Source organism: Pteropus vampyrus, unplaced genomic scaffold, assembly GCF_000151845.1.
Source record: "Pteropus vampyrus isolate Shadow unplaced genomic scaffold, Pvam_2.0 Scaffold526, whole genome shotgun sequence".
NCBI classification, from domain to species: domain Eukaryota; kingdom Metazoa; phylum Chordata; class Mammalia; order Chiroptera; family Pteropodidae; genus Pteropus; species Pteropus vampyrus.
This window is the reverse complement of record NW_011889307.1, coordinates 809,431-824,086: the sequence shown is the minus strand read 5'-3', so window position 1 is coordinate 824,086 and position 14,656 is coordinate 809,431. Positions and strand designations below refer to the sequence as shown.

General features: G+C 33.7%; 1 protein-coding gene and 1 pseudogene across 1 annotated transcript in view; one reads left to right on the top strand and one right to left on the bottom strand.

Moving 5' to 3' along the window:
- The window catches only part of MYO6 (myosin VI), a 148,336-nt gene that overhangs the window by 131,787 nt on the left and 1,893 nt on the right, over positions 1–14,656 (bottom strand). The window lies entirely within an intron of this gene.
- LOC111733119 lies at positions 8,813–8,931 on the top strand (annotated as a pseudogene).

Sequence of the window (14,656 nt, the reverse complement as noted above, 5' to 3'; positions counted from 1 at the left end):
TAAATCAGGAAAGATGAGTCAATTAAAAGATATCTAGCTATCAAATACATGAACAATAGTGGGGAAAAAACGAAAGGTATAAAGCAGGGGGTAGTTCAGAAGTTCAAATACTAAAGAGAAAACAACAGATACTTAACTCTATATTAACAAACAACATGAGAAAATTATTTCTGGTCATGTTAGAAATAGGTATCCCTTTATGGACCTTCTTTAAATATCTTTATAGAAATCTCTCTATGGTATCTCTTTATGGCAAAATAATTCACATATTTTACAACAATAATTTCCTTCTAATCTTTGTTCATTCTCAGACTCACAATCACCTTCAAGTAAAAAATAGATTGCTATATCTGGGGCACAACTCTCTTGTATAATAAAGAAAAACTGTTGTACTTAAATTTAGATCCAAAATAGACCATATTATTGGCACCCCAATAATCTAAAACTACAGGTAAAAAAGTTATTTATGCATTTTAGAACAGATATGGCCTTAAAAATGTAGACGGTAAAATATTTGGGGGGGCAGAATAATATTTCTGTAGTAAATTCATTTAAAATGCAATAAATTGTCATTAATTTGAGTGGAATCTATGAATCATGCATTATTTTAAAAACTATATGCTATTTATAACTATTATCGTTTTTAATTTATATCAGTATAAAAGTTTTTATTATTTCGCTAATTCTTTGTATATTCTACTCAGAATTTAAAAGCTTCAGTGTCTCACTTGAAGATAGTCAACCAACATTTAAGAATAAACTGAAGACTTAATAAAACTACTGCAGCCAAAACAAATGTCTATCTAGAAGGACAGTTCAAAGTGATATGGCTCCTATGAGAAAGGGTATAAACAGCTTTTAACTTTTGTTTTCAAATTCTGATGCCATTAATGATATATAAAAGGTAACATAAATAGCAAACTTAGAGAAGACAGGTAAGCCAAAAATCTAATTCAATATATGGATACATATATGCAAAATATTTTTTCACTGTTTTAATATACATTAAGTTTTCGAGAAATACTATAAAAATGGAAAGACTGTCCTTTATTTGGCACCTTTCTAAAAGGTGTTCATCATTTTAGAAAAAAATCATGTAACAGAGCAATGCTGATCATGGTATTTGAGTCACTAATATAACATACCTATTTCTTAGTCTAATTTGCAGCAGCTGCATCCATGACTATTCTGCATATGGATATTTGCATTGATTACTTTTTTCTGTCTTATAGAATTAGGGTACCTAAGCTTTCACATACTGAAATACATGTTAATATACAATTAATATAAATAAATATATAAATTCAAATTTATATTATATTTATAAATATTACATATTAATATGAGCATATAAGCCTAATCACTGTGATAAATACATAATTTATAATTACTTGCTTATGTTAGATTGCTATATTTTTAATTTTATATGTGTGCAGATATATGTACATGTACCTATAGGTACAGAGGTATGTGTAGCGGTTTTTTTTGTCTACTAATTTCATTTCAGTATAGTAAATGGGGTACTACGAAATAATTGTTTTGAAAAAGGAGCACCAAGTCTGACAGAAAAGAGAATTAGTAGAATAACAGTAAGGGAGAATGGAAATGAGGCCAGAAACCTGACATTTTAAAGGAAGAATGAGGAACAATGGGGAAAAAGTAGACAAAATACTTTAGCAGACGGTAGAAAGAGGTCTCAACAAGGCGTTGTCAACATCATGAAACCATTCAGAAGAGGCTGCTAACAACTGAAAATAAGCCAATGGATTTGAAAATGGGAAAGGCACCGGTAATCACTGAATAGTTTCAGGATAGTAGCTGAAGCAGAAGTGATACTGCTGTGAGTAAAAGAGCGAAGAGGAAAAAAAACAAGAACAGCGCACAGAGCCTTCTATTTCAAGAAGTTTAGAGTAAGGGAAAGCAAAATAAGGCAAAAGAACAAGAAGGATGGCAGGATCAAAAGCAGGACATTTTTGTTTGTTTCTAGTTTTTGTTGGTTAGGCTAGAAAAGACTTCTGAGAGATTAATTCAAATTTATTTTAGATATTAACTCCTGACTTCATTACATATGCCTAATTACAAATTTTAAGAAATACTCTTTTACAAACTGAAATTTGTATAGATGATGAAATTATATGATATCTGGGATTTGACTCAAAATAACCCAGAGGGAGGGGGAATAATTACAGATAAAGAAAAAGGTAAAGTAAAATGAGCCATGAGTTGCTAACTGTTGAATCTGGGTAATGGGTATGTAATGGTTTATATGCTCTTCTTTTACGAATAAGCTTAAAACTTTCCCTAATAAAGTGATTTTTAAAAGAAGTACTCTCTAAAGATGCTCAATTATTTTTCAATCTTATATATAATAATATGCTGCTCTCTTAAATGTCAAACTGATATTGATTTTTATGAGAGTATATCTTGAGGTTTTTCTTAGCAGTGATTACACATTAATTTCTAAATTATCTCAATTTCTCACTTAACCTTCCAAATGATCACAGCAAGCAATTTCATATTCAACTAGATGAAAAAAAGAGATGAAAAAAATAAATGAAAGTTGATCCTAGCATTCTGGGTCACAGTTCAAAAATCTATCCCCTGAGACATCCTATTTGATAGAATCCATATTATAGCATAAAATGTTTATATTCTAGTCACAGATTTATATAAAATGTGTCCGAAATTAAAATTTTTCTAAAAATCTCTAAAATTTTTAACTGCACAAAAGAAAAAAATGAACTCTGAATTAATCAAGTCATATGAATAATCTTTTGAATTCTGACACTAATTAGCTGAATGACCTTTATCAAGTCTTAACCTCTCTAGACCTTAGCTTCCTCAACTTCTTAGTAACGAATTGGAATTAAATTAATTCTGTGGTAATGTCCAACTCTAACTTTCTAGGCTTCTATATGTCTGGTCTGCATTGAAACCTTAACACATTCACAACTCAAAAGGAACAATTATTTTGACCTGCAGCAGTTCTCCACATGGTCAATGAACCCCTAGAGATTCCTGAGACTCTTTCAGAGAGTCAGTAAGGGCAAAACTATTTTTGTAATAATACCAAAACATTTGCCTTTTTCACTGTGGTTACATTTGCCCTAATAATGCAGAACCAATGATGGGTAAAATTTATACCAGTTTAACTAGAATTAAGGCAATGGCACCAAACCATACCAGTAGTCACTGCACCAATAGTAAAAAAAATGCTGTTTCACTTAAGATACCTTTAATGAAGCGGTAAAATGTATTAATTTTTTCAGATCTTGATCTCCAAATATACATCTTTTTAATATTCTATATGACAAACACAAATTGTGCACAAAGTACAAAGTATGATGGTTGACTCAAAAATATTTGTGCAAATGAGTTCTAATCTTCAGAAACTGACCTTTTTTTCACGAAACACCATTTTTACTGGAGAGAATGACTAACAAACCTTGGTTATTCAAAGTTGGGTTTCTGGCAAACAGGTTTTATTTGTTTATTTGTTAGTCTTTGAGTAAAGCTTGTCAGTTCAAGAAAAGCAAGAGACAAGTATTTGTTGACAAAGATAAAATTCAGGTGAAAAGTAGAATTTGGGAAAACTTGTATCTGCCCCCTTGAGCATAACAGCTTATGTTATTTAAGTTTAAATACTTAAGACTTTGCGGATGAGATCAAAATATGATTTTGATATTATGTAAATTTAGAAAATCTGCATACCTCAGTGAAACAATATGTTCCAAATGACCGACACATCATGTTATAAAGTCATGCCTAGGTAAAAGATCCATTCAAAGTGCAAAACAGACAAATGAACTGCAATGTAACAGTACTAAAAATTCACTGATACGCTTTAAAGATTCCACTTTAGAACTTTTAAGAAATCACTACTTACTGAGTTTTGGTGAAGGATCAAAGATGAATATACACAATTATCTGAAATGGTTAAATACTTCCTTTCCTAATGATATATGTGCATGAGGACAGATTTTCTTCATATACAGTTCAACCAAAACAACATAATATAACAAATCGAATGTACAAGCAGATATGATAATCCAGCTATCATTCTATTAAGGTAGAGAGTAATGAGATTTACAAAAATATAAAACAGTGCCACTCTTTTCACTAATTTTTGTTTTGGAAAATACTTATTTTCATACAACATGTCATTTCTGTTAACATGCATTTGTTACTGTTATTTTTAAATGGATTAAACAATATTTAAAGTTCTGAATTTTAATTCTAACACAGTAAGTATTGCTAAATATAACCAAATAAATAAATTTTTACAAAGTCTTCAATAAGTAAGAGCGTAAAAGAGTCCTAAGACCTGAGATCCGCTGATCTGTGCAAAACTTTACCAAATCTTTTGCTAGGCAGTTTACACTCTAGTCATTCACAATCTAGTAAAAGTAAGGGAGAATGAAAAAAGATACACATATTACATAACTTGTGATGAATACTATAATACAGGTACAATTCCAAATAGTAAATTTGGGAAAGCTACTTTGAAAGATTTAATTTAAGCAGGTCCTGAATGATGAGTCACAGGTCTGTTTGAACAAGACTAGGGAGATGGGAGAATGGGGGACATGTTTAGAGACTAGGTCAATGATGTTAGAGCATAGTACAATGGCAGAAGTGTGACTAGTGCTGAGGTGGAAAAGTGGGCTAAGAGATTAGGCTACAAAGGGTTTCAAGTCCCACAATAAAAGTTTGGACTCTAACATGTATTAATGAAGGGCTAATATGAATTCCTATTGAGCAAGAGAATATTACCGTTAGATTTCTACTTTAAAATATAACCTTAATGATAATGCATAGGATAGACTGACTGTACATTGAGGAAAAGGGCCAAATATAAGGAGATGTGTATTAAAAGAATAGTAATAAGACCTGTACTCAGTTAGAGGGGGTAGAACAGCATTTGACAAATGACAGAATGTGCCAAGTGAGGAAAGAAAAGGTGAGTTAATGTTCTGAGCATGAATAACTAGGATAATGGGAGTATCATAAGGAAACAGAAGAAGATGCAAGTTTCTGAAAGAAGGAGGATTTGATGAGAATATATGAAATTTTAAGATGTCTGTAGATTATGAGTTTGGAAATGCTGGTCAAGATGATAGAGAAAGAAATTTGGAAGAAAATCTGCATACAAATACAAGTTGGAACCATGGGGATGATATAATTATCAAAAATAAGAACGTGTGAGTAGAGCAAAGTGCAAAGTACAGGATTTTATGAGACGTGAACAGTTAAGGCACGGGCAGAGAAAATTAAGCAGTGAAAACAAAACAGGAAAAGTCAGACGAGAGAGTGCATGACCACCAAAGCTAAGAAGAAAGAGTTTAAAAAGAATTAGTTGGTCAGTAGCTGAAGAGGTTGGAAAAGAATAATGATCTAAATGAGGCCACTGGATCTGTTAATTAGGAGGTTACAGAGTAACCTCTGTTTGAGTGTGTAGGGACAGAACACAGATTGGGTTCACAGCCTCATTAGCATGGAATTAGGTACAGGAAATAAATATTTTACCCAGGGCTACATGAAAGTATATTTTTTAAACAACAGTTTGTGTCTGCTTTTCAACCATAACAATTTTTTAATAAAACTATCTTTCTAAAATATATCTGTTACTTTCAGAGAATTTATTTCAGAGTAACATAAAACACTGCTTTTAGCATTTAAACAGCAGAACACTAGCATTTACTTAATAAATTTTATGACAAAAAGGATTTATTATTGTGCTATATACTGAACCTCAATCTAGCACTTAAAAGACTATTATTCTTAGTGTAGATAAGCCTACTAAAGTACATTTTACTGCAAATCCAACAAATAGCATGTAAGAAAAAAACCTATTACCCAATCCCTTCTAGTACTATCAAGCAAAATATGAGCTCGAACTTCATTTAGGTATATTTCTATGAAATGCGTATATGGCTGGAGTTATGTTTATGCAAACGTAATATGTAAAAGATCCATATTTATTAGTATAATTTAGAAAACAATCATTTGTTTTACAAAAAGATTCTTCCATTGACAAAAGAAATCACTATTGGGATCCTTTAAATAAATATGAAGCTTTTCCAGGAGAATAAAAAATTACAATTTAACTCTTTATTTAATTTACTCAAAACTGTACAAGAATACATTTGTTTAAAATAAATTCATGAAGTATGTAATTAAAGCGGTTAAGGGGTTTAAAAACCATAAGGAATGGTTTAGATTCTGTATGCCAGGTCTTCCCCCTCTCACCAACTGGCAGTGGAAACTGGAGCACTGTGAAGAGCAGGAATCTGAAGGTGAGGACAAAAGAGGGATTGCAAAGGAAGGATGTGCCTGAGACTTGAAAGCAGGCAATAGCTGTATGTTACCATCATTGATTAGATACAGGAGGACGGAAGGAATTAATCCTGAAGAGGTTTTCAAAGCTTTGAATTTTTAAAAGAACACACAAAAGAAAAAGGTAACTTTTTTAGAATTCTAAATGGGGCAAAGGCTCTGGATCCAGACCACCTGATGACCCTCTCAGCTCTCCCCTCACTACCTGTATCACCTTAGCAAGTTACTTAGACCTCAGCTTTCTCAGCTGTAAAATGGGGTAATAAGAAGAGCCACTTCACAGGGTCAACATGAGAATTAAATGAGACATAATGACATATCATTGGCTCTCAAGAATTGTTAGAACTGTACTGTTCTAGGGTCATTTTGGGTCACTCATTTAATCCACCATAATATACTGCCACCTCCCAACCTATGACATAAATCTTTCATTGTTAAATCATACTGATCTACACAGCTGTTTGTATGTCCTGAAAATACTAATCTGTCAATGTTGTATGCCAAACAGGCATATCCTAGAGAACAGGACCAAAGTCTATGAAATTCTGTACCAGTTCGAGGCACACCTTTAATAGATAGCCTATTTTCTGACACACTAACATTCCTGTTCGTAGCCAGCAGGCTATCTCCATTTTTGCTAATATCTCATTAAAATCACCAAATTAAACAACTGGTTTATAAATTTCTAATAAAATGTATCTCTTTAAATGCAAAATTCTGAGTGAAGTAAATTTCTGGTTTTTAAAACATCTGTAGTGAAATCTGGTCATATGTTCAAACTCATTCCATTCCCTCTCTTCTCTCCCCTCCCACCACACCTAACAGAAAATCTTTCTCAAACTAATATAAACCTCCTCAATTAGCCATTGAGCACATGACAACTAGTTTTATATTTTATACTCATCTATTGTCTCCATCATCTCAATGGCCAATACAAGCCATAGTTTTGTTTGAAACCTCAAGCATAATAGATACATAAATCATCTTGCTTTTCTCATCCTCAAGTCAACAATGGACAGGAAAAGCAGAAACTAATATATTCTTCTTCAAAACACATACATATGCATACACTTTGTTCTTCCCCAAAATACCAAAAGGATAACAGACAGCAAAGCATGCCCACAAACCAAAACACAGCTGTTTCATCTAATTTTAGAAAAAAAATAACAAGGAACCAGAGAAAAGTTCTCTCTGGAATAACTCAATCCTCAAATCAGGGAAATTCAAAGAGCACAACATGGAAAAACCAACAGCCTCAGTTCTCTCCTGCGGGATACTAATTCTATCAATGTCAAATCAAAATGAGCAATATGTTTTTAGAAGCTACCACAAAAGTTTGAAATCTCTCCTTAAAAAAGAAAAGCCCGCTTACAGAGAAAATATCTAAATGTATGATTTCCAAGCAAAGATGCTATTTGGTTGCTGTGTATTAGTTTGATATGATTTCAAATTCACTTTGTTTATAACTTAAGTTGTTTTAATCTACTTGTTTATGACAAAAAAAATTGTTTTTAGAAATAAAGTTGTTTTGATAGAAAAATGAAGTAAGCTATGTCAAGATATCATCATCTCATCTGTTGTCACTAATAAGCATTCAATAGCTCAGCTGCTGAGGGGCCCTAGCTGGGGGCTTATAGATAAGAACAAGTGGAGAAGCAACTATGACAAGGAGACATTTAGGCTATTATGAGAGTTTGTGTAGACTATGTGAGAGTTTGGGTCTGGGCAAGGTGACACATTGCTGATCTAGATAGCTTTCTGAGGACCACTGGGGCATTAGCTCTTGTCTCGGTGAGACAACTCCTCCTAGATAGGGGCGAAGGCCAAGAAGCAGCCCTTGCAAAGATCATCCTGCCCATCAACACCAGAGCATGGTTCCCTAGCAACTTGCTTAGCAACAAGAGCAGCTGGGTTTCAGCTCTGGATTGGCCAAGCAGTCTTTCCCGAATATACACTCATATAAAAAGATACACGTCATCTACATTTGGAAATCTTTCTTTTCATCTCCTTTTGCCTGGAATAATAATGTAATTAATCTATCACTGCTTTGGAGTATGGTATTTCTTTACTGACTTATTAAGAGTCATTATCCTAATAAGTCATGAGAATATAATATACAGCATTGGGAATATAGTCAATAATATCGCTATTACTGTACAGTGACAGATGGTTACAAGACTTATTATGGTGATTATTTTATAAGGTATATAAATGTGAATCATTATCTTGTACACCTGAAACTAATATAATATTGTATGTGCAGTATACTTTTTTTAAAAAGACATTATCCTGTAATTAGATTATGAAATTTGCAGTGAACTGTGTTAAATAAATTACTGGCAAAGACAAAATCATTCTCAGAGCATAATTTTGCTGTCCAAAACAAAAAAAATAAAATTGTGGGTTTACTCTAAACCTGTTTTTTTTTTTTCCCCACCATACATAAAAAAACATATTTGTTTAAAAAAAATGACCCATCTACGGCCATGCAATCCTGAATGCACCCGATCTCGTCTGCTCTCAGAAGCTAAGCAAGGTCGGGCCTGGTTAGTACTTGGATGGAAGACCACCTAGGAATACCAGGTGCCGTAGGCATTAAAAAAAAAAAAAGACCCAATTATAGCATTTACATCTAGAAGTATCCTTTATTTGTATGTTGAAGTCCCACAGCCAAGTTGACCTCAGGTAATACAGCTCTTCCTTTTCTGGAAGCTGCGAAGAAGATCCAGTCTAGCTACTGCTTGGAATAAAATGTACTTCTTTTTTCCCTGGAATCCTCAAAAGAAGGAAGAAAAGACAAACCATAATCTGTTTTGGGGAGACTACTGCTTATATAATACTGCTTATATATAGGGACCTGCATATCATCTCTTTAAGGAGAGAAACCCTTTTCTTTAGTAATCCTCAGGAAATAAAAATAAAGTGCATGGATTTAGACTTTTAACCAGAATTCACATTAACTAGCTAAAACTGGCATTAGCAAAAGACAGTAACAGATAACAGCAAACTTCAACAGATTTATACAGAAATTTAATGTGTCTTTAAAAGAACTTGGGGACGAAGAACAATTTTTCATTAACAGTCTTCTATGAACTATTACTATATTAAGTCTATGTTCCAGTGCTTTTACTATCAAGAGTCCTCGTGAATAGGAAGTATAAATTCCACAAGGCAAAGGACTTTTCTTGCCAAAAATTTTTAAATGCAGTCATTTAAAGACTTTTTAAATAAAAAATATTTATTCTTTCAAAACAAGATTACCTAATAAAATTTCAGAAAACTTTCTTAAGGCCTAACAATATTTTAATAAAAGTGCTTTGTGTTAACAGACCTAAATTATGTTTCTCATTGGGTTATATGGATCAACAAAAGTTCCTAATATAATTTTTGACTCAATTAGAAAGTGAATAAACTACATTTTCTTAAAACATATATAAGACAAGTAGTCTCAAGCATTTTGCAGATGTATCACAATGCTAAAAGTTATTTTAAATGCACCAAGGAAATGCTACAAAAATTCCCAAAGGTTCTAATCAATGCCCAAGTTATTCTCCACTTGCTCCACTGTACCTTCAATCCCTTCTCTATCTGCTCCTGCCCTGGGAGGATGGGCCTGCATAGATCATGACATAGGTAGGATCCCCACTTGGCTTCTAAAATTGGAAGTCACTGGCAGAGACTTAAAGCCAGAGGAAGCAAAGGTCAGAGAACTCACTCTCTTTCCCGGCCTTGCCCACCTCACAGCCACGGCTCCCACAGGCCCTTCTCCACAATGCCAGCTTTCTGCTCTGGTAACAGCTGGAGAATTAAGGGCTTCTCACTACTGTTATTCCCTGGTGCTTCACCACCCCTTGTTTGTTCCCTAACCTCTATAGTTTCTTCATTTGCAGCGTCAAGGACCGTGCCTGCTGGGACCGTGCCTGAGGTGGCTAACAATACCAAGTCTGGTTATTCAAAAACAGTCCATTATCTAAAGAAACCCAATTAAAAAGTTTAAAAAGGTTTTGAGATCTAAATGAGCATTGTTTATATATTATTGCTATCCGTATAATTGTTTAAAAATTAAATATCACTAGCTTACTTCCAAGTGAAGCTGGTTAATAAGCTGAATTACTAATTACAATTAAATTGGGGTAATTTAATACTTCATTGTCCTCTCAACATAAATGCTATAAGCCCCAAATAAGCTCAGAAGAAAAAAATCAATGAACAGATTCTAGTAACTGATATTTCACTTCCTTCTACCATACACTGCTTGGTTAATCCAAGCAATTTTTCATCGTTATTGTTGAAGCCCTCCTTAAGCACAGGATGAAAAAAAAATTTAAACTACTGGTTCTCAAATTTTGGTATGCAAATAAGTCAACCGAGAAGCTTATTAAAATGCTAATGTCCAGGTCCCACCCACAGTTCCCTGACATGTTTTTTACTAGCTCCCCAGGTAATTCTAACCCACGCCTAAATTTCAGAACTACTTAAAACTAGCCAACTTCAAGATTCTATCCAAATCTCCAATATATTCCTTTTTTTTTTTCCTTTTAGATGAACATTCCACATTACAGGCAAAAAAAAAAAGAAAAGAAAAAGAAACATAGTAACAATAATAATTTGCACTAACTAAATGCCAGTGTGATATGTGCTTTACATGTAATACCTAATTCACTCCTCACAAGAACCACACAATGTAGGTAATATTGTTGCCTTCATTTTATAGATGAGAAAACTGAAACCCAGAGAACCTAAGTAATCTGACTAAAGGTAATGAACAGCAAAACCACTCAAGTGTGCCTATCCTCTTACCCAGGAACTAGACAAGCAAGCATTTGTGCATTTAAGGAGAATTAAGTGTGAAGGCCAAGCAGCTAGGCAAGCAATAACCCTCCCTGTCTCCTCCCTCTCCCTATCTCCCACCACTCACCCAACAAGCTCTCTTGACTCTCCCTACCCATCACTCACTCATCAAGGCCTTCCACCTATGTGGTATGCTACCACATACTGGTAGAACATCACAAGTCTGTATATACATTAGCACTCTTTCCATTTATCTACTACATGCTAAGTACTATAAGGAATCCAAATTCAGGCTCCACGAAGTATTGTCTACGCCTCAGTTTCCTAATCTATGAAAACAGGGTTATAATGCAAAGAGCACTGAAGTGGCATAGTGATTAACTGAGCTAACGACTTAAAGTACTCAGTTGACATAGTACCCGACACACAGCAAGAGCTCAATAAATAGTTATTAAAATTGTACTTGGCTAACTACCTCTCTTACAAAATCCAACATTTCAATCCTAGGTCCCATTTATTTTCTCTCTGCCCTGTTTCCTAAGACTGTGATAAAGGAGTAGACTGGTAACAGTGCTGTAACTCAGTGGACTGAAGGCCAGGAAGAATATTTTAGAGCAGAGTCTTTTAGTAGCCCTCAAATTGCACCACTTTGACAACTGTCTATTTCTCAACTTTAGAGTCAGCCCTGTTGATTACATACTAGTATAAGGAGTCTATAATTAACTCAAAACAACAATGAAATGTCACTCAGTACAGGGACTTGGTCTTAATTTATCACTGTATAGTCGGCACTTTGAATAGTGTCTAGCTCATGGTACTCAAATGTTTGTTAAATGAAAGAAGGTATAAAGTATGAAGGTACCAACGCACACACACCTTGGCTCATTACTAAGTCTTTACAAAAACAGATCATCAGATTAATATTAATGTGCCAATAACTTTTAAGTTATTTTCAAAATTCCCCAAGAATATTTTTCGTTCTAACTAATTGTTGCTGTTTTAAAAAAAAAAAAAAAAACCTCTTCGACTAGAAAAGTTAATTACCAACCACCTCGGCTCCATTAATCTATTAAAAATGTTACAGTAGTTCCATAATAATACATCATGCTCATCTTCTACCTTAAAAAAAAAAAAAAGCTAACAATTATCATCTGAGTGATCCTGATTTTTCAGAATTTCCTGACCCACCTGAATTAAAGTCATAAAATGAAATAAGTCACTGCTAAGAAGTTAACCGTAACTAACATCTAGAAAGAAGATGAAGAACAGGGGGAGGAGGTGGATCTGCCATGGGAATACAGAGAAGTTCCATTCTCGGCGACGCTTCTAGGCAGCCACATGACCTTGAATAAGTACTTAATATTTTTTCTTCCATTTTCTCATCTGCAGTATCTATTTCACCAAGTTGTTTTAAGGACCAAATGTTCATAAGATAATTTCCAAAACAAAGCACCATACAAACATATGTTAACCTTTGACATATATATCTTCGGATTTTAAACGGTTGTTTCTATTTATCTTTTTATGTCTCCAAAACTCCTTCTATTTCCTAGATCCAAAATTCTGCCAGCACAGGGAAAATCCAGTTCACACCTATGGTCATATTGCAAACACAACAGGCCTTCAGTAAATATTTGTTTAAAAAGATGCTCACCCACATAGAATAGAAATATTAGAATTCTGCTATATGCAATGCCCTACCTTGTAAAGGTTAAGCAGCAGGTTACTTTCAAATAAAATAACAAGTGACATAACACACCTTAAAGATGTCTGTGGTTTTGCTAGGAGCACCGCCTTCTTTGTGCACATAACTCTGTGGATGTGAGTATTAACCTATGTGAATATCACCCAAGGAATGTGCTTCAGTATTTCGGTTTCACTGGAGACATGCTTTCTGCATAGAAAAGGACTTCCCCTCTCTTTAACATTAGTAATATTTCTAAAGGTGCCAGATTTGTTCTTCCGGCTTTACTTCCTTTGATTCAGTACTCACAGGGAGAACTTTTGATGGTCTTGTGATCATATTCCAAACCATTATGTCATTCTCATAATATTCAGAAAAAAGTTTATTTTTGAAAACCATAAATAGGAAGAGAGTCTAATACTTACATATTAAGACTATTAACAGTCCACTATATTTGTCAAATAAAAGCATAACGTTTAAATGCAAAATATCCTGGTTCCTCTGAACTCTATAATGCCTCAAAAATAAAATTTAAATTTATTTAACTTTAATTTGTTCTTTATTATACACACACACACAGGTGTCTTACAGATCATCCATTAATAATTCATACTAAGCCCTTGAATGATTTTGTATTTAGAGTTTAATATCCTTGAGATATTCAAATATAATTGAGTATCCTTAAGATGCAAAATTCCTACTAGTTCAAATCAAATAATGAGACACCTCTAAAAGTGGTCACCCAGCCTAGCTTTCTTATCATTTTTCTGCTCGCTTACCCAACTGTATTATGCTGCTGAAATGGCTCCTACTTCGTTACAAAAGATGGACTTTGTGTGCTCATTTTGGTCTTTTATGTCTATTATAGCTCGAGGGACAGTCCTGAAATAAATGCATGCCATTAAAAAAAAAAAAAACTATCCAACCGGTACAGGTGACAATTCAATCATAATCTGAAAACAAGTCTTCCTCACCCCACCTCACCCCCCAGGATTACAGAGTTATGTAATATTTAAAAGACAGCTACTGCATTTATGAACAATGATCTATAACATTTAGGGAAAATTAAAGTTCTATCCTAACCGGTAACATTACACTATTCATTTTAGCTACAATGAAACCAGTGTTACGTTACAGCCTGATTCTAGTTCCTATAAGGCCATCAAAATAAAAAGTGCACAATATGTATAATATTCTGGAATTTACAATAGAAATGATAAAGCAAGATCGTATCACTTGTTCAAGGATGTCATTTTAAGAATGAAGAAAAAGATGCAGAATTCAAAATTAGTTTCAGAACCACATTCATGGCCTACCTCATCCTCACTCCTGTGTGCCTTCTTCAAACCTCAAGCTGCGTCCTTTAACACAATACTAGTTCTGCAGATTTATCTGAACAGTCTACCAAATGAAATGAGATCAAAGCAACCTAGTCTGGTGGAAAGAACAGGGCTTTCAAGGTTAGAAGACTTGGGTATGAATCCAGACTTTGTCCTCCTAGAGCTACATGACCTTGAGCAAATATTTAATTCTCTAAGCCTCAATTTCCTCATGTGTAAAAGAACAAGATCAACAACTGAAAATTACTTTGTAGATCAAGTAAGAGTCTCAGTGTTCTGATTATGGTAGATACCTAATAAATGGGTGAAGATCTTATACTATTAAAGGGCCAGTTCAGAAATTATTATGCAGTATCTCATTATGGGGATCACAATTAAATTTTATGAGATTTATTAAAGTTGTAATGTAATACTTTTTCAATCTTTTACTTAAAATGTTTTAATATATAGAAAAGAAAAATTCACAAAAGCTAGAAATCCTTTTAAAACTGACATTTTACATATC